General features: G+C 40.2%; 1 long non-coding RNA gene across 1 annotated transcript; it reads left to right on the top strand.

The window, feature by feature from the left end:
* The first annotated feature begins 4,061 nt into the window (after positions 1-4,061).
* LOC116438528 lies at positions 4,062-18,926 on the top strand. Its single transcript, XR_004237794.1, has 4 exons — positions 4,062-4,229; positions 6,174-6,306; positions 8,242-8,374; positions 9,426-18,926. It is a non-coding gene; the product is annotated as an uncharacterized LOC116438528 (long non-coding RNA).
* Positions 18,927-19,133: the final 207 nt, after the last annotated feature.

The following is a 19,133-nucleotide window of genomic DNA, read 5'->3' as shown; positions in this document are numbered from 1 at the left end:
TCCAACAGTGATCTAAACTCTGATGGCAAGCAGTAAGAGGTACAGAAGGCTCGCTGTGTCAGTTAAAGGTAGTGGTTATGGATGTGACAGCATAACACCAAAGTGGTTTACAAAGGGAAGAAAAATAACTTTATTGTTTGGACAGCAGAAGGTATCAGTCTACAAGATAACTTCTTTTACCTTTTGTAAATCTTGTTCCTGTTTTGGAGTTAGTAATGTTATTGCAACTTTTTCTTAATGAGTAGTTCACCATCTCCTGGAGTCTTAGGAAGAGCTCCCTGAGCACAGGAAATATTTGGTGCATATGTTCTCATGAAGAGCATGCTGTTGGTTTATTCTTCTGTTTTGAAGGGTTTTGAGATGTCAGCCTGGTAAATTCTGCAATTCTTTTTTCTAGAAAAAATTTTTTGAAAGTTAATAATTCAACACTGCAAAGCAGGCCTGCCAAGACTGACACGAGCTGCAATTTAGCTGCTTGAGCACAGTTTACAGATTGTCTGCAGTGGTGCGGGACCCATTTTGGGCTCAGAGATCTTCCTGGGAGCCCAGGTCAAGAGACAGTTTATGCCCAATATTATAAATAGTCCTAATATGGCTTTGCTGTACAGAGACATCAGTCTTGACACATAACCTGGGGTGGGGAGGGTGGGCTGCTGTAAGCTGAGTTTGACAATGTAATATGCTCTTGTGTAGGTGGTAAGGAATATGTTCAGCCTGTAAAAATAGCCTTGCAGACCTTGAAAAGACAATGTAAATTCATAAGATAAGTGAGAGAGCAGTTGTGCTGAGGTACTGGAGTTGTGACATCTGCTTAGTTTTTCCTGTGCTTGGTTACTCACGATCCTCCATTGAAATTAGTTAGGAGGGTGCTTAGTGGGGCTGTGAAAGGGGAGATGAGCAATCCCATCTTCCTGGTGGAGGTGTTTGGTGAATGGATCTTCAACAGTAGGCTCTCCCAGTTACTGCCCAGCACCACACTTGCTCTGTATGTTCTCTGAACCTGCTCTAACTCCCCAGAAAACACATACGGCATTGTCTTGTCTTGCAAATGCAAGAGCGCTACAGGAATCTGGGCAGCGTGAGAAGTGCAAAGGGATTGCTCATGTACAGAAAAATCCCAAGCACCCCAAGGAAGCTTCTCCAGCAACATTCAAAGACTTGGTCTACAAGCTTATGTGTCATTATGTGCACCAACAGTAGCCACCTGGCCATTATTTATTTTTGTTGCATGTGTGTGAGGAAAAGCTCAGTACCTTTTGGATATTGTGGTTTACACCAGCATTATTCATGTCTTTTCCCAGGCCTCTATAAGCTGGGAAAGTCACCTTGTGTTCAACCAATACTGGGTGTATCCCTCTTTGGCTATTGTCAAGGAGCCAGCATTTCATCTCTCAGCAGGCACATTGCAGTCACATAATGGAGGCAGGAACTCAGCTGAAATAAAGCAATGCTGAGAGCTTGTCAGAAATGTAAATGACATTGCACCTATTGTCGGAGACCTATCCTCCATTGTTCTCACAGTTGTTTCCCAGCTGAAAAAATGCTGGGAAGCCTGCATGATGAAATCAGAGGCTGTTTACTGTAACATGCTCTGTCAGGAACAGCTAACTGATCTCATGCTGCAGGTAGCATACTTCTGTGGAAAGGAAAACTGAGTATTGAAACCCAGTGTTCACAGTGCTGCAAAGCTGCAGCCTTAGAGTTTCCTCTGGCTGTGTCAGTATCGCAGAGAAGGCTGAAAATGAATTTACCTTAATCAGGGAGGGGAAGGTGGTTCCTGTTCACCTGTGCTGGAAGTAAAGCTAGAAGGATCTCACAAGGTTTGTTCCAGAAGAGGAAGGATTGCTCTGTAGGGGAAAGAGAAAGAACAGGAATTTAGATGAGAGCCAAGCAAAGAAAAACTCTAACCCTAGGAAGTTCACAAGGGATTTCTGTACACAGTTTGTTCAGCTGTCCTTAAATAATGGAAATCTGAGAAATGGTGGTATTTAGAAACTGAAAATAAACACACAGCATGTCAACAGAGGACTTACAAAGAGAGACAAGGCAAAATAATTTTCCAGTTCCTCTTCTTCCTCATAATCACAAAACATGAGAAATAATGCCACAGTTGTTTTTCTTTCCTCTCAAAGTTTCTTTGCTACCTTCTCTGTACTGGTGGCTATTTAAGTATATCTCAGAAAATTTAGTTCCATCTATCTCATTAGGACAACAGCAGTGGCAAAGTCAGGTACAGCTAATGACACCATGTATGTACATCACAGAAGTACTGCTCATCACTTTTTAGAGGAGTTTCCCATGAGGTAATGGCATGAGTCAGCATGGAGGCTGTACAGCACAGACACTACGAAACAGGCAATTTGAACGGAGATAAGTGTGATTTGTTTTGTGCCTGTTGCCTTTGACCTGTGCTCTAATCATACCAAATATTATTTTTTTTTCCCCCACTAGTTATGCTTGCAATAATGGTAAAACTGTAGCAATACATTTCTGTATCTACACATCCCTGGAAGAAACTTCAAGGAATAAGCTAACTAAAAATTAGTTGCTTGTTGATACTTGCCAGACAGTGAGTGCATAAAGTCAAATTTGGTCTGAGGACAACTTTTAATAACTTGGTAAAGGTGACATATTTTTTCCTGGTTTGGTAGAAATTGGCCTGTATATATGAAAATTTTTTGCAAGAAGAATTATTTTTTCCTAATCAGAAATACCTCCTTAATCTAATAATAAAAGCATGTAAATATGCAAATATACTCTGTGTATCAGTTAGGTCTTCTTCCCTTTCCATTTAACTGCCTTTCACTTTGCTGCGTGTAAATGGAACCACTCTCCTCTGACATCCCCTCTGTTTTGGTCTCCTTGGAGGCAGGAGAACAAAATGCAAGTCTTGCATTCACATCAGCTTGTTATTGATCTTCTTGAACCCTCACCTTCCCCCTCCTATAGCACCACAAGAAAATATAGCAAGAATTTATTTCATGGTGGAACTTCCATGACCTTCATCTTAAGCCTGAATAGCAGAGATGCCATACAGACATGTACTTTATTTATTCACATAAACCTTGATATGGATTACTTTGTGACATTATGACATTATTTTTTTGGTTTTGGTGTAGAGCACATTCTTCTACTCATTTCTAAAACTCTGCTCTGTCACTTGGGTTCTAGAATTAGTCACCTGTCTGCATTTTGCATTTTAAATGTCTCATCAGAGACCAGCTTAACCACACCTGTTGCAGATATCTTTCTACCTCCATCTCACCTGCCTTTAATCCACTGAGTGGGTGTTTACCTTTGATTGTAAGAAAGTTCTCAGATGCATCACCTTTCATTTCCAAATACCTGGAAGGTAACTTCCAGCTGTTTGACCATTTTACCTATCCTGCCCAAATTTAAAGCAAGGTAAAAAGGAGATTCTGCAATGTTCCCTATGATAATAGGATTTATGGGGCATTTATTGACCTGATAATATTGCATAAGGAATTTTATGACTGGATTTTCTTTTAGTTTGTCTGGATGAAATTGTCAGGTTGGAAAACGATAAACTCAAAAAAATGTGAGTTTATTTCAATGTTTGAGCTAAGAAAGAAATCTCCAGTCTCTTGAGGAACTGTTAGTAAGTCAAATTGCTTAAAAGCTTAGTAAAACTGACTTTTTCCACATTAAAAAAAAATTAAAAAATTTTGTTGGTTATTTGAACATTATTTTGTGATTAGAATTTATGGCATATAATGGATGAAAGAAAGGAGGGAAATGACCACACAGACACACAGTAGCATGTGAGTACATAGTAGTACTAAACACTTTTGGCTAAATGTGTCTGGGTTTGGATTCATATCCCCAAACAGAGAGTCCTCTTAATTCTGGTCAAAAGGATCCTGCTTCTCTAAACTGAAAGGAAATGAATACTATTAATTGAACACATATGGAGTTTTGTTTTTGTTCACATATGAACTAGTGTAGAAAGGAGAAGACAAAAACGCTATTGAATTAATGTAGAATGATTGTAAGTATTACACAAATAACAAACCTCACTACTGTGTTCTCTCATCAGATTTAACCCACCCCCATGATCATGGGAACCATGGAGCTGTAGTTTAGGTGGTGCTGAGACCTCCTTTTCAGCTCTCAGCTGCCTTTATGCAGTGTTGTAGAGCTTGCTTTATGCCACAGTCAGACCAAATGTGACAGAAAAACTGCCTTGGGTCAACCACACCTGCCAATGGGTAAGCTCATGATTCTACTACTTAACATCCTTGTATTTAAAAACAAACAACTTACAAAGAGAATGAGGGAAGAGTGCATTAAAAATGTGCCTACTGTGAACATGCCATTCAGCCTTCTGTTAAAGTTTGCATGTTGGGATTTGTTCATCTCCAGTTCCTGTGCGATATTTTCTTCAGACTGGCAGATGAGGTATTTTTTTCATGCCATTGTGTCTGGATCCCATGCAGGAATGTGATTATGTCAAAAAAACCTGATCAGTAAAGCAAAAATCCTCTTGAACCTAAAAAACCAGAGGCATGGGTATCTGACTGCAGCTTGAGGTACAAGAGTCATCAGGGGGCTCTTTGAACCCAGATGCAACACGGGATATGTAAGGAATTTCACAAACTCATGAATTTTGTACTTTTGTACTCAATCCACTGGCACTGGAATAATTTACTAGCCAGAATTAAGGGTCACCCCCTCACTTTGTGGTGAGCAGTCCTGTGCTGTGTGGGGAAACTTTCTCCTCCCCTAATGGCACCTTGTGCCTCATCCCTCTTGGCCCTACGCAATGCATCCCTTTCCTGCTTCCGTGCCCTTGCTGCTGTCCAGAGGGAGCATACCCTCTTCTTCCCTGCTCCCAATTGCTCACCCTTTTCCCCTCACGGTGGGAGTGGGGCCTACACTGCTGTTTAAGAGGAGAACCAGCTCAGAACAGCATGGCAGAGGGCATCTTGAACAGTGTCAGCACCAGTGTCGGTCTTCGGGAGAACGGGCAGCTCGAGGGGCAGCAGGCAGAGGAGCAGTGCCCTTGGCTGCACCAGAGGGAGCAGGACGCATGCAGGGGGTCCCAGAGTCAGCTATGCTGAGCAGATGGCAGTGTTCCTTTCCTGGAGAAGTGCTGGATAGTGAGAACAGCCACACGGAAAATTATGCAAAGATATAGAGCAGTGCTCTTCCGAAATGCTTGTGGGCAAGGTGTTGTGATTTGCACTGGCCCTGCACTGCGCTATAGGATCTGCCTTACATTTTGCCTTGAAAGTAATCAATCTAAGGAATTCTGCAGTGGCACTTACCTTACTATGAAAAGGACAGAGCAAACCTCAAATGAATGCCATCCTTTTTTTACTGTTTCTGTACATGTGGTACAGAAAACATCAAAAAGTGGTCCATAGACTGCTTTTCAAAAATATAAATAAAACACCACACTCAGGCTTCAGATTTTAATTTATTGCACTTATTTGATTGCTTTAGTTTTATTTGCTGCTTGTATATAAAGAAGGGAAAGAGAGAAAACGGAATGTGATATTAGAATATGTCTACACACTTTTTCATGTCTTTTCACATTTAAATGAATAAATAAGGTCAAATAAAGTCAATAAAATTCAAATTTAACCCTAATTTTTATTAGCAACATAGACAGCTTTTCTTTTATGCCAAAGGATTTTTCTCCTCAGAAAGATAAACATTCTTTAAATCATTGCAAGCCATGGATAAGATTTCCTCTGGGATGCTGGCAGAAACTATTTAAAAGTTCAAGGGAAGAAGTTTCTACAGCTTTCCTGGTGAGACAGTCCTGAAGCTCATTAGTGCTCATTGAGTCTTTCCTGCTCTTTAGGCCCACCCTTCCTTTATTTTCTTATAGTGAGCTATTAATTTGTAACAGTAGAATATAACAGGAACCAGTCATGTTTGCAGCAAGTTAAAACCCTATATAATATTGCAAACTCCTACTGATGTTTTCTGCTGTAACATCCAATAATTCTTGCTGACTAAATTACATTTTTATCCTGCTCCATATGGCAGTGCTTTCTTAGGGAAATGAAGTTGCTTTACTTGGCTAGAAATATGAGTAAAACCTAACAGAAACCTTTCCCTGAACCTTTTTTCTTCATCTAAGCCTTACTGGTGCTTGTAATAATTCTGTATAAAGGTCACTTCCAATTTTCTTCACCCTGAAGGCTTCCCAGTAAAACCTCAGAAGATGTCCTGACAAGCTCTGCCTGACATTTTTGCCTCCAGTTTCACAGTGATGATGACACCACCATGCTTGCCTCCCTGGGAACCTGGCAGAAGAACCTGACTGTGCACAAAGTGAGTCTTCAGTCATTAAAACATACAGCGACATTTTACAAAGAATCCTTTTGCACTTATCTCTAGGTAAGATTTTAAAGAACAGAAAAAGGGTCAGAAGACAGGAGAAGACTTTTAATGCATTGTCTTTTATAATAATGATTTCCATAGGACATTGAGCATAGCAAATCCCAAGTTTCTGAAGATCTTGACTGTTTAACCAGACATGCACGTGTACCATCACCTGTTAACTGCATGGAAGTTGGAGACCCAATTAATGCAGGCATACAGAGTTTGTGAGCTATGGTGCTGTGAAGTGCAGTCCTACAGTAACCTCAGTGACAGGGGTCATAAAATGCTGGCACTGCTGTCGAGAATGAAAGTCATCTGATTTAAGTGGAACTGCACTGACCTGTTTCCCAAGCCAGTTTGGCCTGGAGCTGGGTTCCTCTGCAGAGTGCACAAACCAGTTTGCACTGTGAGAACCATCCCTTGGGAGCAGATGGGCCCCTGCCATGCTGACCCCTGGTCCCTGCTCCCGTGTCCCTGCCACCACTCTTGCTCACCACCATCCAGCTTCTGGCACTGAAACACATGTCCCACAGTTGTTTTGTCATATTCTGTTTAACTCTTTTTTTTTTTGACAGAGCACCTCTCTAAGTCAGATTCATGAAAGGAAACAGTCTGCCGGTTGGCCAGTTTTTAGCACACACTGAATGCTGTCTTGAACAGTTCCCATAATATTAATGTACAGTGTCTTTGTCCTCAGGGCACTTGCTATTATCAGATGTTTCTCCCTCTTCCTGCTGCATGAAGCTCAAAATTGCAACATATACTGCAAAACACATACCTTTGTTTCTTAACTCCTGCACCCACATTTTCACCTGATATTTATCAGCACAGCAAAAATCAGTCTAGGGCAGATATTCAGCTCCTCTGAAGATACTCTGCCACGCACCTGGATCTGCCTGGTTGATTGCTCCTAAAGCTCTTGCAACAGGATAGATTTCCCTGCAACCCTTCCTTCATCTCCACAAGTATGCAAAGCAGTGCTTATGCCTTCAGAATCAGGAATTTAGCAGCTGGGGCAAAATCTGCCTAACGACAAAGTGAAGTGGATTTTGTGCCCTGAAAGTACCTGAGCAGCAGGGAGTGAGACATGTGAGGCAGTGTGCCCACATGGTCTTTGGGACCACAGATGGTCTCTGGGGTGCCTTGCCTATGGAAGAGTCACTGCTGCCAGTGGCTCACTGCTGCTCTTCTGCCTCATGTTGCTGCACAGCACAGTGGCCTGCTGCTCCCTTGTCTCCCTCAGTGTCCAGGAAAACCAGGTGGGACATAAGGAGAAATTTCTGCCAGGCCCACATATAAACCCCTCCACCAGCAGACGACTGGAGGGAGGAACACTGGGCAGGGTGATTGTGAGCCTCAGGAGGCAGTCATGTCTCCCACCAGTACACCAGGATTTGGCAGCATGAGTGATGGCCCTAAAAATCTTCTTAATTGGCTTTTCTTAAAGACCAGTTCTCTGCAAAAATTCCAGCACTGAGAAAGGAAAATCAGTGCAGGTCTGTGGTCAAGTTTGCATCAATGTGTTGCTTCAAATATGTCCTGTGACTGAGAGCAATCACATTTCAGCACTTTTATTTTTTTAAACCTCAGATGACCACTGATTTTTCATGTTTTCTCATGTTTTATCTTTGACAACCAGAGATTACCAAAGATATGGTTTCTCCTTCTCTGTAAGTGGTCACTAGCTATTTCAATCTAGGAAGGAAAAAAATCCTTTGAGAAAAGCAATGATAAATCATTTTTGATGTGTTCTTTTTTTAGTGGGTACCCAAAGGCAATTCCTAACGGTGGTCCCCTTAATATCTAGAAAAGTAATTGCTTCTTAATCCAGGTACTTGGAAGTAGCAAACGATATTTTTGCTGTTTATTTTTTCTCTTTTGAAGGGTATTGACAGCTTTCTGTTGCTAAGTAAGAGGTGTTTCCATTCAGCAGACTGAAAGTGGGGCATTGCACCAATCTGTACTTGTAATAAAACGGAACAGTGCAAACCAGATTTTAGCAATTCTTGTAATAGCTGTAAGTATTGCATTTTGCAAAGCAGTGATTTTGTTGGTACAGTAACACTTCATTGTGCTTTAAACAAAGTCTGTAGGGTGATATGAGGACAGATTAAATAAGGCTTTATCTCTGCATAGAGGGCCCACGGAACATCTATACGACTGAAGCTCCTTAAGACTCAAGGAAATTAAAGCCAAGTTTCTGTCCTGAAGGGAATCCTGGAGTAAAATATTAATTTTTGAGTTTTATTGTAAATACATAGGTAGCTAAATATGCTAATTTTTTTAATGTAGTCAATGTTTTTACTATGATATTTTATATTAAGTAATGGCAATATTGGAAAAGCACTGCTACAAAGTCTAGACAGAATTATAATAAATTTTTCTGAACTGTGCTCGCATGTCCTTCGCATTATTTTCCAAGGAATGTGAGGATCCCTGAGTGTATTGCATAAGCCTTCATTGAAGCAGTAGGAAGTAATCTCCCTCCAAGTCCAGGAGGGCCAAAGTCTAATTCATGACTGGTAGTAGGCAGTTCCTCCTGGGGCAGATGCAGCTGAGCCTCCTCCTCCCTGGGGTGCAGGTAACTGGGGCAATGAGAAGCAATGCACCCTGAGCACATGAGGGGGTGAGAGCCAGCTGGGAAGGGCTGGGGGACACTGAAGAGCTGGGTTGGGCAGGGATGACTGGATAGAGAGGGGAATGGTTTATTGTGTTGTTGTGCTTTCTGTATTTATTAAACAAATAAACACAACTCCTACCCTGTGAATTTTTTTAGTTAGCTCCCTGACTAGAAAATGAAACCTAAAAACGTGATTTAAGAGACCAGTGGCCATGTAGCAGTAACTGGAGTTCCAGTTACTGATTGAAAGATGACATAATACAATTAGAAATATTTTAGCTCTGTGTTTGAATAACAAGGAGGAACGTACATCCTCTTGGAAGATATTTAGGGAGAGAAATTGCTCATTGTGAATTATTTGTTTGATTCTATATAAGATTTTATGCCCATGTGGAATTTAGGGAACAAGGAAACTAATGCTTTCATCTATGATCAATTTCTGTTACAGGCAACATCCTCTGTGACTGAAAGGAACTTGGCACAAGGAGAGCATTTGAAGAAAAATTGTTTATAGCAGAGTGATGAACTCTCTCTTGCCCACCATTGTTGCACTATACAATCCCACTAATTCCTGTGACATAGTATGAATGAAATGCCCAATACTGGATTACTTTGACTTGCATAAGAACTATATCATGCCATAGGGAATGTCCAGAATAGGAGTATCCAACTTCCCAACCTCCATTCTTCTGTGCGTAATTGACTATATGTGTAACAGAGAAATATTTCTTACCTTCCTCAGACTATTTTAATGAAACACTTTCATTATATTGGTGTAACCATGTGCTTGTATACTCTTTTTTATTAGAAAACAGATTTCAGTGCTAAAACAATAATAATGTTCTAAAACAGCAATACTGGCCCAGACTGAATATTTGGTTAACTAAAAGGTGATTTGATTTTCAGTGTCAAGATGTTTGGAATGTGATGCTGAATCAGATAGGAGATGAAACATGCTGTGGTCCCTGTAGAAAGTGTCACATTTTTCTGCACATCCCCAGTGGTGGTGGGTTGCACTGATTTTGGTTGAAGAGTTCTCTAGACCTGCTGGATACTCTGAAACAACTCTACGTGTGATTTAAATTTCTGCCCATGTTGGGATGAAGCATGCTGTGCTAATAGAATTATCTTCAGTGAGCAGTTATTTCCCAGGTGAACATGTATGGTTTATAGTTGTAAATTACAGTGTAATTCTTTCTTATCAATCAGCAAGAGTTGGTAAATAACATGACTTTCCAAAAAGAAAGTCAAGGCAAGAAACATATGTGGTTTGGGGTTTCTTTTCCTCCTGGAGGCCTGTTCAGCATGTGGCAGCTGACTGACTTTCTGTGTTTTTGTGATGTCTACCTGGACCTGAAGGTAGAACATCCACCTGCACCTGCTGACAGAGCAATTTCCAAGCAGGACTGCTATGCTTAGCCACACTCTGTTGGTGAGTTTGTCAACCATGATTATGCTTATGTTTATGTGCTACTTCTAAGCAATTTGGCCATTAAGAAAATTACTAGCAAGCTCATGGTAATTTATATAGTTGCATAATATTTCTCATGTACATAGTGTAATTCACCTTTTTTTAAAATGTAATATTACCTTTTCCAATGAGAGAAATTATTTTATATCAGCTGAAGTTGGCAGTGTAGAGCTACTAGTCACAAGTTACAGCATTTTGAAGAAATCTAGAAATTCTTGGCTTTTTTTCAAAGAAATATTTCTTTGACCATTTCTTGCCAAGAGTAAGATGACAATGGGATTTTCTTCTTCCCAATCACACCTCTGCTCTGATGTCCACAAAGGCTTCACCCTGCCCAGGAACACGATTCTCCAAGTTCTTTTTTATTTGCAGAGCAAATTGTTTAGCAAAAAGTTTCTGCTGTCTGCCCTCATGGGTGAGGGGGAAGTGCTTTTTTTTTTTTTTCCTGTTGAACTGATCTTATCTTGGATTTTGGAGATGAACTTGTGTTTCTGCTGATTTTCCACTAGAGACCTCCATCAGCCCAGATAACCAGTTGTTTTGTAGTTAGGATTACTGGGTGTTGCTTGAACAGCTGAGGAGGACATGGCCTTGCCAGTTGGCCTCAGGGAAAAGGTGGAGTCCCAGGTCAAAGGAAAATGTTTCTGTGAACAATTTTTTTTCTCAGAGAAATTGAGGTTTATCCAAGCAGGTGTGTTGTGAGAACCTGAAGAGGAAGGAATTTTCATGCCTTGAAGCAATTGCGCAGAGATAGCAAGAATGATATAATGTAAAGTATCTACCATTTTCATAATGCGCCCATGGAGGACTTGAAAGAAGGCTTCCTCCTTCTGAAAAAAACAGCCTGTGTACATCCAGCCATCTTACACTGATGAGCTTAAGTGCAAACATGTTCAGTTCCTGTAAACTGAAGAATCTGGAAATAAGATTCCCAGTTTACAAGAATCTCAGCAATAACAGGGGGAGGCTGGCTTCCAGCAGCTGAGGTCAGAGCAGAAGCCTGGACTTCTTGGATTGTTTTGCTGGACTTGCTTGACTTCAGGGCCAAAGTCGCTGCTTCCTGTGATGAATAAAACCAGCCAAACCTGCAAGAGCTGTCATGGTTCAGTAAGAATTCTGGTTCAGGTTTTTGCAAGTGATTTATCCCTTGAGTTTAAGCTCTTGGTTTCTGGGGTACACACTTGAACAGTTAGAATAGCTTTGTGCCTTTATTTTGGCGTGAATCTCATCCGCTCTATTATCAACACCAACACTTCCTGTGATTGAAATTACTTTTGTGACATTCTCAACAACACTAGCACTACCTTTAAATGTGTGATAATGAAACAAAACAGCAGTTATCTTTTACAGTCCTTAATTCTCTTGAGTGAAAATAGCTAGGAAGCCAAAAGTGCCTAAAATATATTAAAATAACACTATAAAGTTTTTAATGCTTCACTTCTACAGTAGTTTAATTTTCAGCTCCTATGCTTGCAATGGTGGTTGCTGCTTGCTTGAAATCATTATATATTTATTCTTCTAGGAGTTTAAAATGTAGTTAAATCATCAAACTACAGCTAAACCCATTGATTTTGTTCTCTATGTTTCTGGACAAGATATACTCCTCTTGCTCCAGGTAGACCTTACTGCAAAATTAATATTTGGGCTATTTGACATGGATTTCTGTTTCATATAGCTTTTTCTGATAATATGCAGCACTGGGAAACTGATAATATGCATATTCTGGGAAACAAAACCCCAAAACTCTATCTCCCTATTTTTAACTGCTGTGGTGCAGTGTTAACTACCTGCATTATGCTGAATAGAGGATAAGGGTGAAGACAGTGTTTGTATTTATATTTTATGCATGTCTGTTGTTTAACTGTGCTTTCTGGTACTGTCTCCCTGCTGACAGTCAAATGCATGTTTCAGTGCAGAAAAGGCATGATTTCAGTGAGATGTTGGAACAGAGACTTCTTTAACTTCATAGGCTCATAATACTGTCTTCTATTTAGGCAGCTGTATATATCATCTATATTCTTTAAAAATCTTTCATGGCTTATCAATCAATAATTATTTTCTTAATGTGCTAGTGAACTTATGAGGTAAAGATCACTCATAGAAAGAGATTAATTGAAAAAATATTTTTTTGCCTCTGGCAACAAGGAAAATTATGACAATGTGTTTGAAAACACAGTAGTGATTTTAGGGGAAGGCTCTTTCAAGCAATTTTAAACATTGGAGGATGATGACCTACTTTAACCAGATGTGCTAGGCTTGTACCTAAGTGAAAAAGCAAGTGGTAAAAAACCCTATAAAAATACATTTCTTGTTTCGTAAACTTCTATAATGCTATATGATTTATTCTCAGAAATGCCCACAATCTAGATTGTGAGTCATAGAAAATGTAAAAAATCAGGTTGTTTTGGTTGAAGTGCAATTTTTTTGCCATGTTTGCTTAAAAGGAGGGTGGGCTCTTGACCTCTACAATGCGTTTTCTGAGGGAATGCGTATACATGTTTCCATACAATTTGTTAACATTGGTTGCTCTCAAACAGGGTTTCAAAAGCCTTGCTTAAAAGACACATAGTAGCCTGAGGAAATAATTTGGTAGGCTCCTTGTCAAGGACATTTTGCCTTGTCTTGGCAGGAATTAAAACTTCTCTTGAGGCTGTTTCAAACAGTGTGTTTAAACACAGGGAATCCAGAAAGTCTGTGCCTTTCAAGTAATAAGCAGCTACCTCTAACACTGAGAATGGAGATGCATGGTCTAGCACTGCCCAGCTATCACTTCTCCTTGAGTCATTGAGTGTTACATCACTAAAGACCCTGATGCTCACATTGTCTTTCAGGACTGTCTACAAGGGACAAAACAGGCATCAGTTTGCTTCACACTGATCTTTGTGGGAGCTGGAGGTAATCATTTTGTGCCAGGAGAGAGCTTTATTATCTCTGTGAGGCTGTTGATTACAAAGACTGCAACATTCTCTGCCTTGGGAATGAGTGCTGGCTTTGGGAGAGATTCAGACATCAGCAGAAAAACAACAAAGGCATACAGTTGGTGTAAACTTTAACTTGCTAATCAAATTATTCTGACAGTCAATATCTAGCCCTTGGGAGAGACGAATACAAACCCCATGAATCATGACAGAAATCCTGTACAGGAAGAAAGTCTCAGTAACAATGAAACAGGAGTGATGCCAAGAGCACGGCTGACAAAAGCCCTGGAACGTATCAGCTCTTCCTAAAATGCTACCACTTTGAGTACTTACTGAAGTAAGTGTGCAGGAATATAATGTGTAGACTTGGCTGAGATATATTTCTTCTGAAACAAACACCACTAGCAAGAAGGCAAAGGAGACTCTCACACACCTGAAGTTTTTCTTCCCCTTATTTTTATGCTATTTTGTGCAGAAGTCCCAGAAATTTCATAACTACTGTGGTACCGGTATCGTGGCCTGTTGGGTTTGGTAGGTTAAGCAGCACACTTCATATTGTTTGTAATTTTGCTCTCTTATGTGCTCATAATAGTGACAGAAAACATTTACTTCAAGTTATTTTGAAATCTGCAGCTGAGTGCTCAGTCATACAGCCTGTGATAATAATAGGAAAAGGGATGTTTACTGTAAACTATCAACCCCATTTATCTTGGCCCAGAAGCTGCACAGGGTGCCAGCACTGCCACCAGTTCACACAGCAGGGTGGGAAGCCTTGTGCGCCCGGGCAGGTGGGCAGGCAGCCAGGAAGGTGGCCTTTGTCCTGGGGAGAGAGGTTGAGCTGGAAAAATTGTTTAAGCAGACTGCATGTAAAATAGACGTTGTTTTTCTTCGAACTGGTGAATGCACTTAAGTAACCAAGTAATTTCAAAAGCATATGTAGAGCTTGACAGAGCAGTGGAAGTGCTAGCAGGGGGTGTATTTTATGAGATCTAATCCTGCAAAATGTGGCCATATTTTCTGGCAGACCCACTCCTGGTGGACATGCAAGTAAAATAAAACCTGGGGCAGTGCAGTGGCTTTTGTTAGTACACAGGATGTCTGGCACAACAGCACTGCCATTTTAACATCTGAGATGTCAATGGGCGGCTGTGCCTTATCAGCCCCCAATTGTGCATTTCAAACTTTTTCCTTGGGTCTGGTGTTTACCATAGCTGAGGCTCTGGGCTGCTTCTGGAGCTTCTGAATAAGTGAATGTACCAGTGAGTTATGAGCTCTGGGAGAGCACTGGGTACGGCACCCTCTCTAGCATGATCCCTGGTCTGGCACCATGTATGAGCACGGTGTTAGAGATAAAGGTTAAAATAATTTCATATAGAACTGGAGATTGCAGAACATTACCAAGCACCTTTCTTTCTCCTGGCTGCCAATCTAAGCTAAGCATTAGGGTTCTCAGATGAGTTACTAAATGGGTGAGGAGAGCAGTCCCACTGCCTACCCCTTGGGTGTTCACCTGGGTGCTGGTGCCCACAGGCTGCAGGTAATGAGCAGCAAGAGCAAGCCTCTGCTGGAGGGACAGCTTGGGCAAAATGAATTAAGCACCTGACCTGAAGTAGATGCATTCTGGAGACCGATTAATTGTACTTCTGGCAAAATTATTTTTTTAACCTATGCTATTAGCAGGTGGTTTAACCACCCCTAGTTTCCCAGTCTTTTCAGACAAGGAAACAGAAAAATTATTGATTTGGCTCTCCAAAGGCCTCATGTGGGGTGGACATTTTTGTTGTACTGCAATTATGCATTCCTGCCTCTCTCCTGCTCAGTGACATTAAGAGGCAAAAAATCCCACCTATTTTCTTAGTTTGCTTTTTAATGCCTGCTGATATTTTGCTCTGTGAACAAAATAATTTCAAAGACCTTGAATTTTTAAAATCAGGTCTCTCTAATCCCCCCTTTGGAAAGTTCTTAAACTTTTCTCTTTCCCAATAGATATCTTTTTAGATTCACTTAAACATGACTTTTGTTTTTCAGTCATTGCATGTTTATGGTAATGTTGTGACTTGATGGCACATAAAAGCCATGTGGTGTACTAATCTGTGTAACTACAGAAATATTTTCTGAAAATCATGTTATTAGGTTACCCCAAACTATCAAAATATACTACTCCTTCTAATAAACCTTTCATTTGTTCCTAACATGACACCTAAATTTCTTTGCGATACAAAAATTTCCAAACTGAGCTGTGAACTCTAGTCAGTAATAAATATTTTCTAACATGAAAATTAGATCACCTTTTTGCACAGGTCTGAATGGAAGACAATACAATATTTTAAATGAAAAGGCAGATGATCAGAAGGAGAAGTATGGATTCTTTTATCACAGCTTCAGGCTATGCTATAAAAAATGATTACATTCCATTAATCTTCCTATATTTTTCAACATGCTTTTAAAGAAGAGGTTTTAGTAATATGGATTTTTTTTTTAAGAATTGAAGAAAGATAGTTTATATAATAGTGTGGACATGCATTACTTTCAAAAAGTGATGTGCCTGCTGATTGAACCTGTCAGGTTTATTCTTGTCCATGTGTTTGACTCCATATTTTAAGTAATTTTTTAAAATGTGAATTCAAAAGGGTATATTTCTATCCAGAAGCAAAATGTACCATTTACAGAAGAAATTGCATAGTTCTGGAAGTGTTAAGTCTGTGAAGTGTTTCAGCAGCACAAGCAAGAAAAACTTTAAATGACGGAGCAGTCATGCCTAAGCAGTTTTTTCTTTAAGAGATAAAGTCCATCTCTCTTTTCAAAAATCTCTGATGTGCTGTGAAATGACAGGTTTCAAGCACTTTCTGTCACAATCTACCATTATGACAAAATTTGGTTTCTGATAGTAGCTTTTTACTGTGCTGTGGTATTTTTCCTTTCAGGCTAAAACTGTGAGAAACAATTTTGTTGAAGTTCTATTACCAAAAAATACCACTGTCGTATACAGGAATTTCTGAAAGAAACACACTGCCTGTTTATTCATTTGCTGTTGGGAGATATCCCAAAATTATCACTCTCGTTTGGACAAGAGGGAAATCAGAAAGTAAACATACTTTTGCTTAACTGATAAATTTGAATACTTATTTTCACCAGAATAAATGAATAGGTAGAATGAAATGGGGAATGTTAATGTCTAACGCAATTATTTAGCATTTTAAATTGCACAAATTAAAAGAACTAGTCTAGATCTACTCAGAAATATTGAGTTATTTCCCATATTCCTATGAAACGAATACTCAAAATAATGGTGAATTTTGCCCTAATTTTTAACTCAGTATTATGGGATTTTTTTCTCCATTTTCCCCTGTATCAATACCTGAAGATTTTCTGACAACTCAGATATTAATTTTTGGCTAATTAAATTTTTTTCTCTATTCTCATGGGGAAAGTTGCTGACGTTGTTCCAAAAGACTCATCTGAAAGTAACCATTTTGTGCACAGCAGCGCATTTAGGGTCAGTAATGTCATTACCAGTTGTGTCTCAACTGACGCCTGTATCTGAGTGGTAACTACTGACAACTTATCTGAGGATAACCTGGTATGGATTTTGCACAATTATCTTACTCCAGTGCTGCTTCTGTATATCTGGAGTCTTTCAGCGTGTAACAGATTACTTCCCTGGGAAAAGCTCCTTGCTGTTATCTAGAGTGAAGAGCATCTTTTGTTGTTTTCCAGCTAACTGTCTGCAGGAACCTGGTGTGAGAAGGATTTTGGAAAACAAAATACGTTATAAAATCAAGGTTTCTTGGTTTTAATCCTTTTCTTTCATAAAAAACTACCATGGAGCGCAAAAGAACGCTTTTAGAAACCTTGAAGCAACCGTAAGAGATACTGATCAGTTTTGCTTTATCTCTCTGTCTCTGTCATGGCTGACACTTGAGCTGTATATGGCTCAAGAAGTTTCTTTGATAAATGTTTAAGAATAAAAATCCAAGACTCATTGAATTGAATGGAAGTTAGCTCATTCACTTCACTCAGGCATTGCCAGTGGTTTATAAATCTTGAGAGAGGAGTTCAGATGGAAAGCCCTTGCCAGACTAAGAGCAACATGTGGGTTCAGACATAAAAGTGTCTATTTTCCAACTCCCATGCCTTCATGAAGTGGGTACCTTGAGTATGCATAAATGCTTTCTTTGGGACTGGGGACTCCTCCCATCCTCCTGACCATGGTGCAAAGCAGAATTTTCTGCCCCAAGACCAGGCCTGATGGCATTCACCTGTCTGAGGCTGCAGGTGCCTCAGCACACTGCTTGCCTCTGTGCATCCATTACAGCCAGAAAAAAGGAGCGGCTCAGGACTGCATGACCCAGGTGACTATATCCACAGACGCTCTGGAATATCCTTTTGCTTGTACAACATGTGTGAAAGATGAAAATTAAGGAATTTTGTTATATCCAGATAGTGTACATATGTTTCTATAGGCATGTGCACAGCAGAATTGGTGGTACAGGAGAAACAGCACAGTCTACAGACTTCATCATTCTGCAGGTGGGGTGTGACCAATAAAATTGTTCTGTAACATTGACACGAGCAGACAGCCCTTCCAGAGCTAGGTGGGATGCCTGACTGGTGTCTGAGAGCCTCAGAATATAAACAAGGGAAGTCACAGAATTCACAGAAATGAGTTGCTAGTTTTGTTGCCAAATTGCTCAGCATTGGTCTCTAGTGGATTTTTGAACGAGGAAGACCAGCTGTCAAGGTAATGATGGAGGAGGCATAAAAAAACCCCTGCCATCATTACTAATTTGGGTATCATGCTGTGCTGTAAATAAGAGCTGGATTTCAGGCTTTGCTATTCTCAGAGCATCTAGAATACCAAAGATATTGATGGCACACGTGCTTGAAGGCCTCTTGGAAGAGCCTGCCAAAATGTTTTCACAAGTGATCAAAGTCACAAAGTCACAAAGGTAAATTGATGGATGTGGGGTAACACCCCACAGGGTCCTGTTGGAATATGACATTGCTCTGCCCGGACAAGACAAAATTTTATTCTCACCTGATAATTTGGCTGCCAAAGTTTATACATGTCTTTTGTCAATTATGGACTGTCCTCCCTTTCTGCTGCTTCTGAAGCCAAAGCCAGCCAAGCAGACTCACTCACAGCAGTAACAGTGGGGCTGAGGATGGAGTGCATCCTGGAGATTAAAGGCTTAGGAGATGCTGCTGCAGTCCTGTACGATGGGACCTTGACCATACCTGACTTTCACAAATGGAGATCACCCTAAACCTATTTGGCTGATACTTAGTGGAGGGCATGGAAATAACTGATCTGTATGTGTTCCCATTTATTATACCTGTGGCAATTCCCATGTTGTTTGCCTGCCAGTGCTCATGGTGTGCTGTGGATTGGGAGAAATGTTATAATGTGGGGTTTCAGATTGCTACAGATCTTGGAATTACCTGTTGCTAATGCTGCCTGACTTATTTTGTTCCTTGTGTTGTACAGATTATGCTGCATAAAGTTTTGATGTTTCTTCTGATTTATACATAGCTTTCTCTACTTCCCAGCTTGAGATGGTAGATGGTTGATGATTTCTGTCATAAACATTTCAATAAAATCTTTCTATGTATTGACATTTCCCCTTCATTACAGCTGTGTTGGCAGCCATAAGATTTTTACCCAGCACAGAACACTATAAATTTGCAAACCTCTACAGTGTAAAATATGCTTATGGTTGGAGCTGCCAAGTGCTAACAATAAGTGGGAGTTTTGGTCACTTTTATA

This window comes from Corvus moneduloides, chromosome Z (genome assembly GCF_009650955.1).
Source record: "Corvus moneduloides isolate bCorMon1 chromosome Z, bCorMon1.pri, whole genome shotgun sequence".
NCBI classification, from domain to species: domain Eukaryota; kingdom Metazoa; phylum Chordata; class Aves; order Passeriformes; family Corvidae; genus Corvus; species Corvus moneduloides.
This window is presented reverse-complemented; position numbering and strand designations above follow the sequence as displayed.